The sequence below is a fragment of the Agelaius phoeniceus genome, chromosome 5 (assembly GCF_051311805.1).
Source record: "Agelaius phoeniceus isolate bAgePho1 chromosome 5, bAgePho1.hap1, whole genome shotgun sequence".
Classification (NCBI taxonomy): domain Eukaryota; kingdom Metazoa; phylum Chordata; class Aves; order Passeriformes; family Icteridae; genus Agelaius; species Agelaius phoeniceus.
The window spans coordinates 15,582,267-15,600,374 of NC_135269.1; the positions used below are offsets into that span (position 1 = coordinate 15,582,267).

Below are 18,108 nucleotides of genomic sequence, written 5' to 3' on the forward strand. Positions count from 1 at the left end.
AGAACAGTCTGTGGTTGCCTTTATGGAACTGTTTCAAATACCCTCAAAAGGCACCTCATTTTTAGAACTGAACTAATATTACTTATTTGTTGACATAATTTAACTTTTTCCTATTTTTAAGAGACACAGCAAATGATGTGCTCTGCCTCTGGATTAAGAGATGAAGCAAAAATTATATACCCCTGGTTAAATTAATGTTTTGTCCATACTTTGAATGGTGAAATTTTGGTTCCTTTCCTTCCAAAAATGTAATTAGAAATTCCAACATTGCAACATGACTGATGAGAGTATGGAATGGCTTCCAGGCTAGGAATAAAGAAAACTGAGAAGGAACGGGATATAAAAAAAAGAGTAGCACTGCCAGGATTGACGTGAATTGACAGTTCATCATCTGTGCTGGTAACAAATTCAGGATCCACACCAAGATGCTCTCAGAACCAGGTCCAGGACAAACCAAAGGAGGTGAATTTCACTCAACAGGCTGTCCCATGTGCTGGGAATACAAGATGTTTCCAGGATTTTAAGAGTAGACTGCACAATGTTCCAAGACATTTGGAAGAGCAAAACCCTTCAAGTTATTATTTAGACAGACAACACAACATCAGGCTTGGGATAGGTGAAAGGTGAGAAGGTTTAAAGGAATTTTTGTCAATTTTTTCCATTCTTCCTTTTGAAGTTTTTCCATTCTTCCTTTTCCTTTGTGATTTTTTTCCATTCTTCCTTTTCCCTTGTGATTTTTTTCCATTCTTCCTTTTCCCTAGATGTCAGGCCATGATCACCAGGAAGGCAGAAATGTGACTGAGACAGAGCCCAGCTCTGAACCTATGCAGACATTCTGATGTTGTTAGGTATTTTTAAATATTGATGATGATTTCCTGAAGATGGAGCATGGCAGGAGACAAGTGGGTGAGCAAATGTTACTTCTATAAATGGTCTCACAGAAGTAAACCCAATGCATTTCTGAGTTGTCTGATTCTTCAAGAGTTTGCAGACCCAAGATCTTAACTGTTTAATTCAATTGTGAGACACTATGACCATATATGCCTCCTTTTAAATTTGCATTCCACCTATTAGGAAAATACATTTTTGTCCATGCTGCAGCATTTTCTGAACATTTGATTCACTACTGTGCCCCACTGAAATCAGGCAACTAAAGAGCTACAAGTGCACTCAGCATCTTATCAGAATTCTGTAGCAGCACTAAAGTGTCATAAAACAGATTAAAGCATTTGGGTTTAGCATTAAGCATTAAAAAGCAAAAAGCATTAAAGCATTTTTTCCTGGTCTTCTACTTGTTGAATATAAAAACCATAGACTTCTGTTATTCAGACAGACCAGGGAGCTACAAGTAAAATCTGGATTACAAGTAGTATCAACAGCAGCTAAAAAGATCCTACTAAAGCAGTAGAAAAATTGTGGGAAGGTTTCTGAATGGCTTGCACTATGCTTACCTTGCTTTGCGTTATTTTCTGACCAATCTCGTGTTCTGGATTTTTTTCTGGCTTATTCTTAAGAAATACACCTGGGATGTATTAGGAAAACAGTAAGAAAGAAAGGAAAGTCAGAATTGATTCCTAAATGTTAATTAAGTAGTTAGATGCAAACTACTTGTGAATTAAATATTTCTAGGTTATTTCTGATGCTGAGAGGGAGCTTTCATGGTTAAAACCCCCTCTGAATCTTTCCAAGAGCCATCTCCAGCATGACTCTGATACAGCAATTTGGATTTGTTACACCAATTGACTGCAGAGAAAGAAATGTCAAACCCTCACATCAATGTCCTTTCTCTGACAAGCTCTCTCTCCTTTGAACTACAATAACGAGGACAGCATTGTTTTGCTTTGCCACAGAAGTTCCCCTGAGTTTTCTGAAGGCTTCAGAGGTTCGGTGGAATTTGACAAGAGGTATTTGGGCTTTTGTGTTTGCCTTTAATTGCTGCGCCCCGGGGTGGATCCTGCTGCTGCTGCTGCAGCCGGAGCAGAGGGCGCAGGACCCTGAGGATTGTCACAGACGGCAGGAGTGGCACAGCACGCAGCCCGCAGAAGTTTGCATGCTCAGAGCAAGGATTCTGTCTCCAAATGTTTGTCTAACTCCTGTGTCTGGCAGCTTAAAGAGCTGCTGCCCTTCTACACTGTGAATAGGTGCTTATATTTCTATATGATGGGCTAACTGTGGAAATACACAGAAAGAAAAGTTTAGAAAAGTTTATTGGGCTGTTGGTAATGGTTACACTGTGTCACAGTTTGGGTTAAACCTTAGGTATTTCTGTCAGCTCTCCTTCAACAACAAACAAATTCATCTGCTTGGTTTGGCTCTGCCATGGTTCATTTCTGGATGAGCATTTGGTTGTAAGTTTCTTTAGGTGCACAGACCTTCAAAAACTATGGACAAGCTCCAATATTCACGAGGCACCAGCCCACTAACTGCAACTGCAACAGTGGTGAACCCATTAATCAGACTTTTATAGCAGTGAGATAACCTTCTATGTGTACAGCTCTGTTAAAAACATATATTTAAAATTAGAAAATTAAAATAAACCGTGTGTGTTTTGTGATGGAATGTCTGCTAACATAAATACTTTTACAGCCACATAAAAATAGAAACATTAAATACTTGTTTTTCCATAGATCTGTTAAGCAACAGCCAGTGCTTTTATTAATATACTGTTTCTCTTTTTAATTGCACTTTTATTTAGAAAAATTCACAATCCTGACTTATGAGGAAAGTTATATGGAATCATACAGAAAACTCGAAATGCAAACAGACATGCCTCATTCCTCTAAAACAAGAGACTGGTTCTTTACATGCCAGTAGTTTTTTTTAGTCTTATGGAGCCATTTGTTTCCCTTTCTCTCTTGAAAATAATTAAATAAACGGAAGTTTGCCCCACTTCCCCCCTCACACATCCACATACATGCACAGGACCAACAAAACTCAGTAATTTTCCACTGGCACAAGAGCCTTTCAGTGCCTGCCATCTGCTGTGCTGGCAGGACCCACCAGAGGAGCTCCAGCAGCAAGGCAGGAACTGGAACATCACGTTGTGAATATTCATTCCATTTTCATTGTCACAGCTGGGCCTCAGCATCCCTCCCAGACTGACCTTGCCTCCCCCGACTTCCCTGTGGCAGCTGTGGGGAGCAGACAGGAGTAAGGTACTGAAAACAATGTTTGTGGTACTCACAAACACCCGAAATCCCCAGTCAAAACCAGTGCTCATTCCTGCTAGGGGGTAGGGATGTCTGTCACTCCCACTGACCACTGTTACTGACACAGATTTTTTAAGGACTTCTGCTCTGGGAAGAGAACTTTAGTGAAATACCACCGTTCTAGATCCATAACCAGTTTATTTTGAATTTATTTATCGTAGAGTGTCTTTTCCCTTCTTGCTAATTCTATTTCTGTGTTATGTGTCTGTACTTCCAACATGAGTGCACAACTTCTGCAAGTTTCAAACGTGGGACCGGAGTTCAGATGTCCCAAAGGACAGTCAGTCTCTTCAGGAAGCACTCCTGCACCTCATTCAAGTTAAAACATGCTAAATTTAGACTTCTATTGAAGCCTACCTTCTATTGTTTCAAACCTACCAAACCTAATGCTTCCAAGAGCCAGTCTCAGCAGGTAGGTTCACAGTGCTCTGGGAGGTCCATGGTGGATTCTCTGGGTCTGCCTGTAGATCCTGAAATTGTGAGGTCACTGGGCAAGAAATCTCCTTTAGTGCCCACAACTCCTAAGTTCCTTATCTCTACATAAAGACTAACAAGGTAAAATAAACCAAATCTGTCAGTTAAGTCCTCCTCATCAGCAACTCTCTTCAAGTCAAGTGATGACATCAAGACAAACTTTCCCTCAATTCCACACGCTCCATGTCGTGATGGGAGCAGATGATTGTCACTCCTCCAACGTGAGCTCACAAATTTGCCTTCTGCATAGCTGAGGCCAGTCTAACTCCTGATGGTGAGACCTGTCACAGCCACGAGCCCTCAGGGAGTCCCGACTGGCAGAGCTTGCTGAGTGCCAAGGTTTATGCTGGGCTGCAGGGACAGCACCGTGGGGTGCATTGGGAAAAGCATGGATTGCAGGTAAAGGGAGATCATCCTGCCCTTCTGTCCAGCCCTGGGAGGCACATCTGCAGTGCTGTGTCCAGTCCTGGGCTGCTCAGCACGGGAGGGACATGGAGCTCCTGGAGTGGGGCCAGTGGAGGCTGCAGAGATGATTTAGGGCCTGGAGCATCTCTGGCAGGGAAAGGCTGAGGGAGCTGGGGCTGTCCAGCCTGGAGAGGAGCCCCAGCTGAGAGGGGCCCTCAGCCCTGGGTGTCCCTGCCTGCAGAGAGGGCTCCGAGCAGGGCCCAGGCTCTGCTCCAGGGGCCCAGCAATGGCACCAGAGGAACGGGCAGGGACTGAGCCCAGGAGATTCCACCTGGACAGGAGGCAGAACTTCTGTCCTGGGCAGCGACCGAGTCCGGAGAGGATGGCGAATCTCCCTCGCTGGGAATATTCCAGAACCATCTGGACCCAATCGTGTGCCGTGCGCTCAGGGATGGCCCTGCTGGAGCAGGGCAGCAGCCGCGGCAGCCCCGCTCCGCTCCCTCCCCGCCCGGTCCCTGTCCCGGGGCGCCGCCGCCGCTGGGCGGGGCGGCCGGGCAGGGGCGGGGCGGGCGGCGCGCACCGGCGGGCGCGGCCAATGGCGGAGCGGGGCTCGGCGGCGCGCGGCTCTCGCGAGAGCCGGCGGGTAAACATCGGCCCCCGCCGCGGGCCCGCCCGCTGCCATTAGCGCGGGGGCGGCGCCGCGCTCGGACCGGGCGGGAGGTGAGTCCTGAGGCGAGCGGGGTCCCGAGGGGAGCCGGGCACCCTCTGCTCCGGCGCTGCCCGCGGAAACAGCCCCGGCACGCTGTTGCTGGAGACTGGGAATCTCCCCCTGTCTCCCCTCTTTCCTCCCCCCGCACCGTGAGGCAGCAGGAGCAGCCATCGCCGTGGAGGCTGAGGGAGCGCAGCCTCAGCCTCGGCTGCGGGGACGATCGGGGGTGGCTCTGGGCTGCGGGGCAGTTCGCCCGCCTGCCCCTCGGGTGGCTCGTCCCGCAGCCCCCGGGGTGGCTCTGCTTGCAGCCCCCGGGGTGGCTTGTCGCCCTGCCACCGGCCGGGAGGCTGAGGTGCCCCCGGCGGTGTCGGTGCGGGGACCGAGGTGAGCCCGGCGCGGGGAGCAGGGCCGGGGCTGTGCGGAGACCCCGCCGGCACGGTCAGGGCTGGGCTGTACTCGTGCTACAGAACGTGGTTCTGGGCTTAAGGGTGTCCTGCCCTCTTTAGAAATAAATAAATAAATAAAGGGCCGAAATTATCTCCGTAATGCGCTTAGAAAAGCAAACAACCTTCACAAGTTTCCACTCGCGGGAGGAGCAAATCCCAAACCTTGTGCAGAGCCGGAGGAGTTGGGGGTTGAGGCCCCGTGGTTTGGCTCTCCCCGGCTCGTACTCTGTGTCTCCAGACAATTCCCATTGACTCAGGTAAAAGTTAAATGCTAGGGACTTAGTGAGGTCGCGCAGTTGTTGTTTGGTTTTACTTGATCTGGAACGCCTTGGGTTAGAATAGCAGAGCTCAGACGCGTGCCTCGCTGATGTACCTGGCTTCCTCTTGCAAAATCCACACTGGGAATAAGTGAGCCTTGCTGTAGCCTCTGAATCAAAAGCAATGCCGACGTTTCGTTTTTGTTTGGTGGTTTTTTTTGTTTTTTTTTTTTTAAGAGAAGTTTCCTGTAAGATATTTGGTGGGATGTATTGGTTTTGCTTTTACCTTCTGTTTTTACTGGTGAGCAGTGGGGTTTTTGTTGACTGTAGATGTTGGGGTTTGTCAGGTGTACTGATTCAGTGTTTTGATTACAGTTTTTAAAAGTCACTTAAAACAGAGGGATCTCGTTTATGAGTGTTTATGATGCTAATAAATCTCGCTAGAGTTGTGCCTGCTCCATAAAAGATGCCTGAATATACACAGGAATCTGAAAAATTGTTTTCATTCCTTATCCTTCAGGAATGAAAGAATATCAGCTTTTAATTTTACTCTGAAGAGTGAAAAGAAATAGGAGCCCACAGGCTACTGACCTGAGAAGTGACGATCAGTGGGCACCCTCATTGCATTTGAGAAATCTGTTATTGTATCCAGTAGAATTGCTGCAGTTTTACCTTCTGTGCCATATGTAGACATGTTTTCCTGGCTTTGTTAAGAAATGTCTTGGATAGGAAAAGTCAAATTTGCATAGCTCTGTGGACTCATTTGTTTTTCATAATGTACATGGCATACTATATGTTCGATTTAAATATTTTTGCTTAACAGAGCTTAAAAAATTCTAAACACTTATTTCTCAAACATTTCAGGGGAAAACAAATCCCAAGCCACTAGCTAAGCAGTATTTAGAGGCAAATATTTACGGAGGACAGGTATCATGCCTTTCTTCAGAAAGTTAGTCTGTCTTAAAAAAACAAACAGCAAATGCATACCCCATCATTAACTTGCAGTGGACTTGGACCAGGCCTATGGTCTTGGTGAGGGAACGTTCCCAGGAGAACAGAAATTTTGGGTTTCAGTCAGATGATCTGTTGTGGACCTGCTTGTGTGAGCTGACCTCGGGTGGTCTGATCCGCAGTGGAGTCCCTGGTGGGGCTCCCCTGGCTTGGAGCAATATGGGATGTCACACTGGAGTTCAGTGCGTGTGGCTAAGATGTGCTCACCTGTTCTTTCTCAGGAGTTCTCTGTAGCCCCCCTTGGCTCATCTGTCTTTTTGTCCCCAAACTTTGAATGGTGGGGGGGAGTTTTTTAATCATTTAGGTTACTGCTGTAGTTTGGGATGGCTCTTGAATCCTGTGGTGACCACAAGGAGCTTAGTCACTGTGTCCTCTGCATCTGTCTAGGCAGTGAGTTTGTCTTGCTTTCAAAGCTTATCTCCTCCCTACAGATTCAGCTTTTGCTCAGTCCATGTTTATTCCAATAAAAATGTTGTTCTCCCCACCAAGTTTAAGCTGAGTGTTAGTTAAAATGTGAAGCCAGTTGATAAACTTTGATATTTGTATTCCAGGAGGTGCAGGGTAGACATGGAAATTGCAATGAAAAGAATTGCTTCTCTGAATGCAGTATTCATCAGTACAAAGCCTGCTAAGCTGATATTATATGGTAAATGGTTTGCTTTTAGTCTCCCAGAAAGAGGCTTTGTGTCTTAGGGTAATGGCAGTTGACATAAATCAAACATACAATTGTCCACAAAATCATTTAATCTTCTCTTGTTGCTCGTTTTAACATATAGCTGCACTTAGAGCAGACCTGCCACTGGTGGTAATTGCATTGCTGTGCCTTGAAAATATGGGTTTGATAAATAACTGGAGTCTAATTTTTGAGATGGGTTGGTGCAGAATTTTTCCAAGTCTGGCGATTAAATAACAGCTTTTGTTGTGCAAAAAATTGTTATACTGGGTAAGCCAATTTAATATTGTGGGGTAGGAACTCAGGGAAGAGTTATTTATTTCATGTTATGAATTTAAATAGTGAACTGTATTTAAGGTGGCAGGGTCTTGTCTGGAAGACTCAGAAATGAGTTGTCAAATGCAGCAGAGCAGACTTTATAATTTGATTGGTACAGAAGATTCTGCAAATCTGTAGTTTAAAACTACAGAATAACTTCAGCAGTCCCACTGCTCCAGTATTTGCATGGGGAAGTAATAGAACATTTTCCTCTTAACAATATAAAACAAAAGAGGAAGTAGGGGAAGAAATAAATGATCAAGAAAAAATCAGTTTCCTTGACATAAATAATTTGAAGCATTACTAGTATGGGAAGCATTGAAGTGGGCAGTTGTTGTAGTTAACACTGCCTTACTTGTGAAATAAGGTAATCTTGTAAGGCATGCATTGATATATCATTAAATACCTGTTACAGATTAAAAAAGCAAAGGAAAATGGTGGATCAGGAAAGAATATAAACTTTTATGCTTCAAGTAGCTGATTTTCTGATTTCTTGGTAATTTAGGTGTTGGATTTTGTATGCTGGTATGCACTGTAGACCTGAAACTTAGTTTGTGTTGTGTGTCTTTAATATTTATACCTACAGACTTGCAAATTTGTTAGCGGACCTGTGGTTTCATGAGAGTTACAACTGGTCAGAATGTGAAGAAAAGAGACTTAGAATTTGGAAGACTGTTTCTATGGGATTTTGATTGTCTAAGGAACAGTTGTCTTTATGTTTTTACTAGTAAAAAGAGCAGTGGTTGATTAAAATGGTAGCCTGGGTTTATGGGATTTCAGAAGAGTGAGAATGTCCTGAAGTAGTAAAAAGGGAATCAACTCTTCACCTTTTAGTAACAGGGAGCAGTCATGATGAAGTAATAGTTTGGTGTGTGCAGGTTGTGCAAACAAATAAAGTTTATCAAAGGTGACAGAATTTATGGGAGGGAGGAAGTAAAGGGATAACTCAAACCTGTATGGGAGAGGAAGAGTGTTTACTGTACTGCAACTTATATTAGCTATGTCTCTTATGTTCCAGAGTTTGAGCCTGTGATCACTGACATGCTGTAGAGGAGCTCCAGTCTTAGCAAAGACCTTGGCATATTGGAGTGTGTTAAATTTCCTTCCACAGAAGGGGAAACAAAAAATATTTTTCTTGTCTTTGACCAGATGAAAGGTTGTGAAACCTTTTTCTACTCTGTGTAATAAAGAGAGCTGTTTACAATTCTGAGAGCACTGTGTGTAATGTCACATTAAGTACCGCATTTATAAAATGTGCCAAGGTATTTTAGCAATTAAATCTCCTGGTAGGAAAACAAAACCCAGCTGACCATCCCCAGACAAACCCTTGGAAAACCTGGCCTTCCCAGAAAGCTGTACTTGGTTGAAAGCCCTTTTTATGAGCCACTGTAGTAGAATAATGCGTATGAGAAACACAGTTGTGCATCAGTTGGTTGCAGTTAAAATGAAGATATTGGGTCACACCAAAGCATAGGAGTGGCAAAGGCACTCAGCTTTGTACACAGGGGCATACAGAACTTCCATTCCCATAGCCAAGGGATGAGGAAGGAATGAAAGTCATCGCTTCAGTAGGACACCTGACTACCCTCAGTGGCTGCTGAAGGCAGAAACAGCAAAGCAAAGGGGCTTGGCAGGAGCAGCTTGTCACAAGTGGGGATCTGTGTGTGCTTAGGGGGCTCTGCTGGTGGTACAGGCTCCATGTCTCTGTTGCAACAGAGAGGGAGACAGCTTCTTGGCATGCTTGTGCTGTGCCATGACCTTCCTCCAGGATCACTGAGAACCCCCCAAAAGACAGCTGGGGCCTCTTCCTGCCAGATCACTGCCACTCTGGAGAGTCTTGAGTCTGTTCTGTGGGTAAAAAGTCTCAGTGGTTTTTTATGACTTTACTGGTAAAAACCTGCTTACATCTGAACTGATAGGTAAATTCCAAAGGATATTTCCTTGTCTGCAGGAGGGCTGTTGTGTACAACCAGCCAAGATGTGGATGGCCTCACCGCAGAACCCTTTACTTGGGATTAGATGTCTTAGATTTCCATGGATCACATCTGCACACAGAGGAGGGAACAGGATGCAGGGATCCCAGTGTTGCCCCTTCATTACCCAGGGCAGAGCTGCCTCTTTGGCTGATTAGCTAGATTTGAACCAGACTCAGGAGAAGGCAGGGCTGGTTCACAGGCTTCCACTATTTCCCATAAAAACTGAGGAAAACCTTTCCTTTCAGGAGAAATCTCCTTTTCCCAGATTAGCCCAGTAGAAATGGCAGACCTTAGACCAATGGCATCAGGCTCCTTTTGTATATTGGAAAAGTGTTTATTACAGACATTTCTTAAAATTTGTTTTAATTACTTTTTACAATGAGCAGTTGCATAATGTGTTCCCTGCCCTTCCCTCTTGCTGGTGCCTTATAAGGGAGGTAACCAGAATGGCAGCCAAATATCAGCCTGATGATGAAAGAATTGTTCCACTTAAAATGTCACTAATTTTTAGCCTGCTGAGTCCTGTATGAAGAGGAAAGCTTACATTAGTAGCTCCCCAGACAAAAACATTGCACTGCATTGTTTAAAGACAGCTGTTGTTTCTTACAACAGCTGAAGTTGAAGACTGCTCTGTTCTGTGCTCTGTGGCATTCACAGAGCAGGAAAGGAGAACAAATTTAATCACAAGGTAAGGATTTAGTGGGAGTACCTGTTTCTTCAAACAGTAGCAACTGGATATGTAGAATGAAGGCTGTTTAACAGTAATTAAAAGTGTAATTTAACAAGCTGTAAAATCTGGAACTATAAGGGAATTTTACATGCATACAAGGTTCTCTGTGGGATGTGGGACGCAGTCATTCAGCAGTGAGAGCCATGGCTGGTACAGACAGGTAACAGGCAGCTGTTAAAGCACATTCCCATGCAGTGGAGTAATGGCTGTGGCTTATCAGACACTGGTGTAGCAAATACTCTTGGTGAGACTCAGCAAGGCAGTTTAAAAGGCTGGGAGAGCTGGGATTGGTCAGCCTGGGGAAGAGAAGTTTTTGGGGTGACCTCATTGTGGCCTTGCAGTGCCTGAAGGGAGCCCACAGGAAAGATGGAAAGAGGGCCTGGAGTGACAAGGGGCAATGGCTCCAAAGTGACAGAGGGGAGGTTTAGATTGGATATGAGGAAAAAACTGTCCCTGTGAGGGTGGTGAGGCCCTGGCGCAGGTTGCTCAGAGAAGCTGTGGCTGCCCCATTCCTGGCAATGTTCCAGGCTGGATGGGGCTCTGAGCAAGCTGGGATAGTGGCAGGTGTTCCTGCCCATGGCAGGGGGCTGGAATTGGATGTTCTTTAAGGTCCCTTCCAACCCAGCCAGTCTGAGATTCTCTCAAGTAAGGCTGCCTTGTGGTGCACATCCTGTAGTTGCGTGTCTTGGAAGGCAGTCAAGTGCATCACAGCAAATTCCAACTTTCTAGATAAGGTGAAAGAAAGGAATTGTGTAATTTCTGGTGTCATTAACTTGCATCTTTGTCATTGGTTTTGTTTGTGCTTGGTTGGTTCCACTAAAGTGATAAAGAGCTCTGGTTGAACAGGTGTGTGGCTGTTCTTTGACTGACTTGCCATATTTCACTTGTGTAAATCAGAAGTTTTATTGTGCCTAAGGAAAATTTCTCTTGCTAAACTGATCTGTCTGCTGATAGTTTAATTTATTGCCTTCACTTCATGAAATTAGTTATAGCATGTATCTACATTTCCATGAATGCTGTAGGAAAGGAAATATTAATATTCAGGTTTATTGGGGAGGAGAGGAGAGAAACAAACCAACCCTGGTGATATTGTAAGCACAGTATCTAGTAAAGTCTTATTGTTTAGTCCTTCCCCAATCTTCACAGCCATAGGTAGTCTTAGGAAGTAGTGACTGAGGGCAGAGAATTGAGGTTTATTAAAACAGGAATTCTTCATGAATTCATCTCTCAAATCTCCTGTGAACAAAGAATATAAATGACCACTTTATGTTGAAGTGTGTTAGATGGTTCCTCTTATGGTTAATTATTGTATGGACACTCCTGCTCTGTGTTTAATTTAACAGAGAAGGAGAGATCATATAAAGTCTGCACCACTTGAGCATCTTAGCCCACTTGTAGTCTGGATATGGTGACCTCACTGCACAATTGCCTAAGCAGCAATTAGAAACTTTCCTGTGGGGTAATTTTTTCCTTTAAAAAAAAAAAAAAAAGAAACCAAAAAAAACCAAACAGACCAAAAAAAAAATCCTGCAAGAATTATGTTAAGAACACCTGGAATAATCCCGTGTAAGTTGCTTATTCTTTGTGAAATCCAAGTGAAGTTGAAGTTGGACAAAATGCCAATAAGCAACAGAGGCTGAGGCTGTGGTTCCCAAGCCCAGTGAACCCCAGACTGCTGTCAAGGTTCAGCACATTCTCAGTCCATCATCCACCTCCCAGGCCTCTGCACCATGGGTTGGATATCACTAAGTTATGATGAGCTGTGGTGGTAGGAACGAGCATCTTCAGAAATAGTTTCAGATAGGGGATTGAATTGCAGGAAGATTTTTGAGAAGGAGATCTGGAGAAACAATACCAGTTGTTTGGGAGATGAAGAGAATACAGAAGGGAATTCTTCTGCCTGTTAAATCTTTTTCTTCTCTTTTCTTCTTGTCTTTTTTTTTCCTGAGCCTGTGATAAAGGGAAAAGAACAAAGTGGAATGCTTTAAATTGTCAAGCTTTGCTGGCAAATCTTCAAAGAAATTGGAAAATTTTTTACCTTTCTTATATTGCGCCAGTTCTTGACTGCTCTAGTTCTCAGTAATTAACAGTGTTTACAGGCAACATTCACCCATTCCTTCAAGAGGAAGGAACGCACTGAAGTCACTGTGAGTCCCATGTGCAAGGCTGTCTCCAATATTTGAGGCCAGGCAGTATGGTAGTGCTACAGGAGAACAAATCTGTGGGATGAGTCCTTGGATTCCAGCTGTGCTGGTGTGCTAGTCACATACAGAGGTGTCCAGGTGAGGATTAGAATGTGTTTACCAGCTAATCAGTTTGAGCAGGTAAATTCTGGCCCTTCCAAGGGGTTGGCTGTACCTGGCATGTAATTTAGATGCAAGTGAACTTGTATGAAAGTTTCTTGTGACAGGAATGATGATGTGTGCTCTTGTCTTCCCAGCCTTGCTCTGGGCTTTATCACGATGAGGAGTGTGAAATGAATGCCATTCTGATATGATCAGTGCAGAGAATTTCAGGCCATGTCTGTGTCAGTGGGCTTGACCAGTATGTGGCTATTTCAGTTAATGTATTTCAGCTCTAATCCAAATTCCTTCCATGGGGATTGGTGGTGCTGTTGCTGCTGTAGAGTGACCTAAAGGAACTTTCCACTTGTTTTTTCAGGAGGCATCTGAGTACAACCTGCCCTGCTCCCTGCTCCCAGGTCAGGCTGGAAGCATTGTAAGCATTGTCTCTGGCAGCTGGGGCTCATTCATAACTCCAGAGTCTTAGGCTCACACTTGGATACCTTTAAGCCCCATTTAATCCCAGAGGGCACCTGATTCACATGAACTGACTGCTTTTGCTCTCAGACACGTAAGCCACTTTTGTAGTGGCACATGAAAAAAGCAAGAACAAATCCCTTTCAGAGTTCAGGAGAAAGAGGTGAACATTGTATCACCAAAACCAGGGAAGAGAGAATTTCTCCTGTCTGAATACACGCTGACCTACAGCACTGACTGGAGCTGCTGCTCATAGCTTGTGCTGCAGCCTGGCTGCTGACAGAATAACTTTGCTGAGCACCTCTGCTGCAAAGAGGTTCCTTGGAGCCTGCCAGAAATACTGCTGCCTTCACCTTTGGTCCTCAGTAAGATACAAAACTCTGGCCTTTGTGAGGGTACAAAGAAGAAATATGCTTGCCCTTTTTATGTTCAAATAAGCAAAATAATGTTCTGCTCTGTAAAATAATCTTTACAGTCAAAAGGAACACTGGGGGAACGACCAATAGATACACATATTTTTTTAATGTGTACTTTGGATCACTGCATTTGAAAGGATTGAAATCATAGTGGAAAGTCACAAAAGAAAAAGGAAGTAATTATGAAATAATTGAGGGGGGGGGAAATTGTTATACTGTAATAAAGATAAGTAGTTTTAGCTAATTTTCTCTCTGCCTTTTTTGTTAAACAAGCAGCAATATTTTGAAAGCAAATTTCAGTTTTGTTTATGGTTCAGCCCAGTTTCAGGTGTTGACCCCCAGGCACAGAATGAGCTTGTGCTGCTTGGGGAGCAAGGGCTGCAAGAGAAGAATTATAATGAGAGTTTTGCTTTAAGAAAAAAAAATCCAAGAAACTGAAGCTGTTAGTGTTGTTTGTATTTTTATCTTGTAGAAGCTAATTTTTGAAATGAGTCCTGACAGTGTCTTTCTTATTTCTCTATGCTTGTAATTTTCTCAGTCTGAGAACCAGAGCATAAATGTATTTTCTTGGTTCTTTTCCTGAAGTGCTCCTCATCAGTTGTGTCATCTTTAAAGATGTACAGACTGAGAAGACAAAAGCTTCTCTATCCTTACTTAGGACATTAGGGAGAGTGAATCTGCATCTGCATGTGTGCAGCTGGAGAATGCAGTTGCAGGATGAGATTTTCTCAAGTCACTGTGGAATCCTAGTGCTTTCCCTCCCTCACTTGCACGCCGAGGCAAGGCTGGGTTTTGCCACAAAGGCTGGTTAATTAAGGACCACCCACCCCCCTTCTCCTTGAATCCTAACATAAATCCTCCTCAGATACTGCAAACTGGGAAACCCCAAGCCAGGAGCATTGCAGCTCCAGCTCCATATTTGTCTTGGATGGAAGGCCAGACTCCTGTCTGGAACATCTGAATCGGTGCTTTGGGTGCAGCTTCCTTCCTTCAGGGGTGGGGATGATCTTGTCAGCAAAGCACCTGTTTTACAAGATGAAGTCACTGACACGAGTGGGCTGCCAGTATTTATGTACATCAAGGCAGGGAAACAGGAGCTTTTTGTCCTGTGCTGCAGCAAGCACCTGCCTTTGCTTTCCCTTCCTTGGGTCGATCAGGAAGGTAGTTTATGCTTGACCCTGACTTAAATGAAATAAAATTTTGCTAAGGAAGCTTTACTGAATGCATTCCAATGGCTTTCCAGATTAATGGCATTGACTAATGTGTGAATAAAAGAAACAGCTAAGAATTTCTTGTAATTCTTGATTTCCTTTGGTACCTCAGTCAATGCTAATTCTAACCAAGAAGCCTCTTTTTTTGATAAATCTATTCCCATATTGAATTTGGTGATTTAATTCTCATCAGTTTTGAGGGAGAGGGGACTGACAAAGAATAATCCTGCCTCTGTTGTGGATACTTGGGACGTTATTTAAGTGCTAGGCAGATATGGGTGTGCTGAGATGCTTTTCACGAGTGCTTTTTCAATATTGAAATGTGGTGCTCTTTGAGGTACTGACCACATTTGACCTTGTGTTCTTCACAGGCATTGTTCAATCAGTTTAGCAGCTGTTTACAAAGCACCAAAATTCAGAAGGCTTTCATCTCTGAATGAAACACATTCTTTTTTGCTCAACTTGGCATCTCTGAATTTACTGAGCAGCACCAATCCCCTAATATTGTGTGATTAGATTCAGTTACCTTGTGCCATCCCAAAAAGTTCCAGTTAATTAATGGAATCGAGTGATGCTTTCAAAGCTATTGCTCTGAATTGTGACACATCCAGCTAAAATTACTTTGTTTACTTAAAGCAGAGTCTAAAATATTGTTACTTAGTTTTCTAAATTTGGCTCCCTTGCTTCATGCCCTTTTACTGGCAAGATACAAGCAAATGCAACTAATGATTGATTTCTTTGAAATGAGGTGGTTGGTTCAAGGGGAACCTCTGCTTCTGTGCTAAATTTTCTTAAAGAAAAATGCTTGCGAGCTCTGAAACTTCTGTTGGCTCCAGAAAGAAATACAGTTAGAATGTGGGATGGGAATATTCCTGCTCTCCTTTTGCATGGTTCTAGCATGTTGGAAGCCAGTCGGTCTTGGGCTTTACTACTGGTAAAGTGTTGGATTTTAGGTATTACTTAAAGGAATACTTAGATTAGTTCATATTTAGCAAAAATGCACTGGGATGCTTCCACAAAAGATGCTGGTAAAAGCAATTTGTGTTTTGAAGGAGAGTGCTATTTTGAGGGAGAACAATCCTTTTTCCCTACCTTATTCAGTCCTTGGCCTTCAGATTGGTATCAACAAAGGAAGTGACTCTTACAGATGCTTTTGTAATGTGGTTCCTAATTTGCTGAGAGCTGGACTGAGATCCTTTGACTCATTTCACGTAAGCCACCAAAGAGCTGTTTCCAGTTACTGCCTGGACCAGGTCTTGGAGCTGAAAGATGCCATCTCTGCCTGCCAGCCATGCCTCACAAGGATCACAACAACTTGCATTTCAAATATTTCAACATGATAATTCAGCCTTTGAAGTTTTGGCACCTATTTGGCAAGGGATGTCTCCAAAGAGGTATTTTTAGCAAACACTATATATAGAGCCTCAGATCTTCATCTTCTTTCTTTATGTGAAGAATATTTTTACCGTCTGTGAGGTGCCCAGAGTTAAAGGCTGTAAAAATGACAAGATGCTCAAGCCACAGTTGGATTCAATGTGTCTTAAATTTGGTGGGAGCTGTGCCTATCCACATTACAGACTTGCCTGGCCCTCTTCTGCCAGAGGGTCCAGTGTCCTGTGGTGCAGATGGGAATGAGGGATGCCACCTATTTTGTTTGCTTCACTGGGCTTTTGGAGCATAACTTAACTGAAAGTGAAATCTGTTTGCTGTAGGACTGTTTACTGAGGATGAATCTCTAAAGGTGCTTGAGAAGGCTGTTGCAGGCATGGCCAACAGTTAGAGGCTTTGGAGATTATGAGGAGAAGCCAACTGCAAAATCCAAAGACTCATTCCAGGTATTCTCAGCACAATGAGAGTTGGCATTGTGTCAGATGCCAGGCAGGATTCATCTACTTGGCCTTGGGTGTTTAAAAGTTGGACATCTTAACCATCCTGGGTGCTCAGTGGACTTGGAGAAGCACTGGGAGGAGATGTTTGCTTCTGCCTCCTGCAAGGGTGACTACAGTTGGAAAAAATGGGTGCAGGGAAGGCCTGGGTGGACTTGCAGTTGTGCTGCCTGGAGTATCACACCCTGATACTGCTGTGTGACTTCTGAGTAGCTCCCTGGAGCAGGTGAAATGTCAACAATAACAGGATCTAGTGGGCTCCCTTTTGTTAAATATCCCTGCAGGTGCAAGCAAGAACTTGTGAATTCCCAGCCTCCTTTTGTTTTGCCAGCAGAGTGGTCAGGATCTGTTTGTTTTTCTCCAGAAGAGCGTGAAGAATGTGCTCCCTCAACAGCAGCTGAGAGCCCCAGGGCTCCTGTGATCCTCTGCAGTTGCACCTCTGAAAAATCCCCGGGCTCAAGTCAACTGAACATTTTCTTCTGTTTCCTGCTGTAATTCTAGATTTTCCCATAGTTCATTGTGGCATTTAGTGTTAAAAATAGGATTCCATAAAGCATTTTTATGTTCCTGAAGTGCACACACTTTATTTTTCAAAAGTGTATCTGTGTGAAGCCTTGCCAGAGGAGCAGCGTGTCTTTGCCCAGCGCTGACCTGATCTGACTGTAATACTAAACTCAAGGTGAGATTCAGGACTAATGCACTCATTCTGTGTCTCAGCTCTTCCTTAAGGTTTTTGGCAGCTTCTGCAAGTTACTCTTTGTGCCTCAGACACCTGTGCTGCATAGTTAACTTTTGATTTAATTTATTTTTTGGTGGCTCTGATTAATTTTGTTATGCCTTGCTTTTTGCATTTCTGAAATCAGACTGAAATTGTCTGCATTTTTTGAGAACTGTATGTGGCAAGTGCTGTGTCAGCATGTGTGGCTCACCATCCCTGGAAGTGTTCAAGAAATTATTTTAGTTGGCACTTTATGCTGTGGTTGAGTTGATGTGGCAGCGTTTGGTCAAGGACTGGACTTGATCTTGCAGGTCTTTTCCAACCATGATGGCTCTAGGATTCTCTGCTTTCTTGGATAAATTTCTGCTACTACATGGAAGGGGTCTGTTCCCTACAGGCTGCTGCAGATACTTGTTACAAGTCAGGGATCTTCCCTTGCTTGTTCACCTTCAAAATCCTGCCAGGACTGAAGGCTGGGTTTACTTCATTTCCTTCTCAATCCAGGTGATACAGTTGCCAGCTTGCATTATCAAGATCGTGTGTCTTATGTTTCAGTTTTGCAAAGTACCTCCAGATCTGGTTGGAAAATATTTTCAAGGGGCAAAACATAATTTGCTTGAAGCCTGGGTGGAAGGTACATGGCACAGGGAAGCATACAGAAGGTACATGGCACAGGAAGCAACAGAATAAAGCCTGCAGTTCATTGCAAGATGGAGATCCTTTCTGGCATTATTAACACGAGGGATAACCCAGAGGAGAGGAAAGCAGCTTGAGGCTTGCTGGCAACCCCAAGAGACCTTTGCAGCTTTGAGCATGCTGGGAAGAGGGAGGGCACACCTTCCCTCCTGGAGGCTACCAGCAGAGCAGCTTCCCTGTGCTTTCAGGATTTGCTGAAATTTCCATAATTTAT

General features: G+C 44.0%; 1 protein-coding gene across 2 annotated transcripts in view; it reads left to right on the top strand.

Moving 5' to 3' along the window:
• The first annotated feature begins 4,681 nt into the window (after positions 1-4,681).
• STK38L (serine/threonine kinase 38 like) overlaps positions 4,682-18,108 on the top strand; it is a 46,031-nt gene continuing 32,604 nt past the window's right edge. The window contains exon 1 of one of the 2 annotated variants that reach the window (XM_054630918.2): positions 4,682-4,808. The gene's annotated coding sequence lies outside the window, so the exon portion shown is untranslated. Of the gene's footprint in view, positions 4,809-16,843; positions 17,160-18,108 lie in introns of those variants that run through there. The other variant, XM_054630917.2, reaches the window with a different exon arrangement.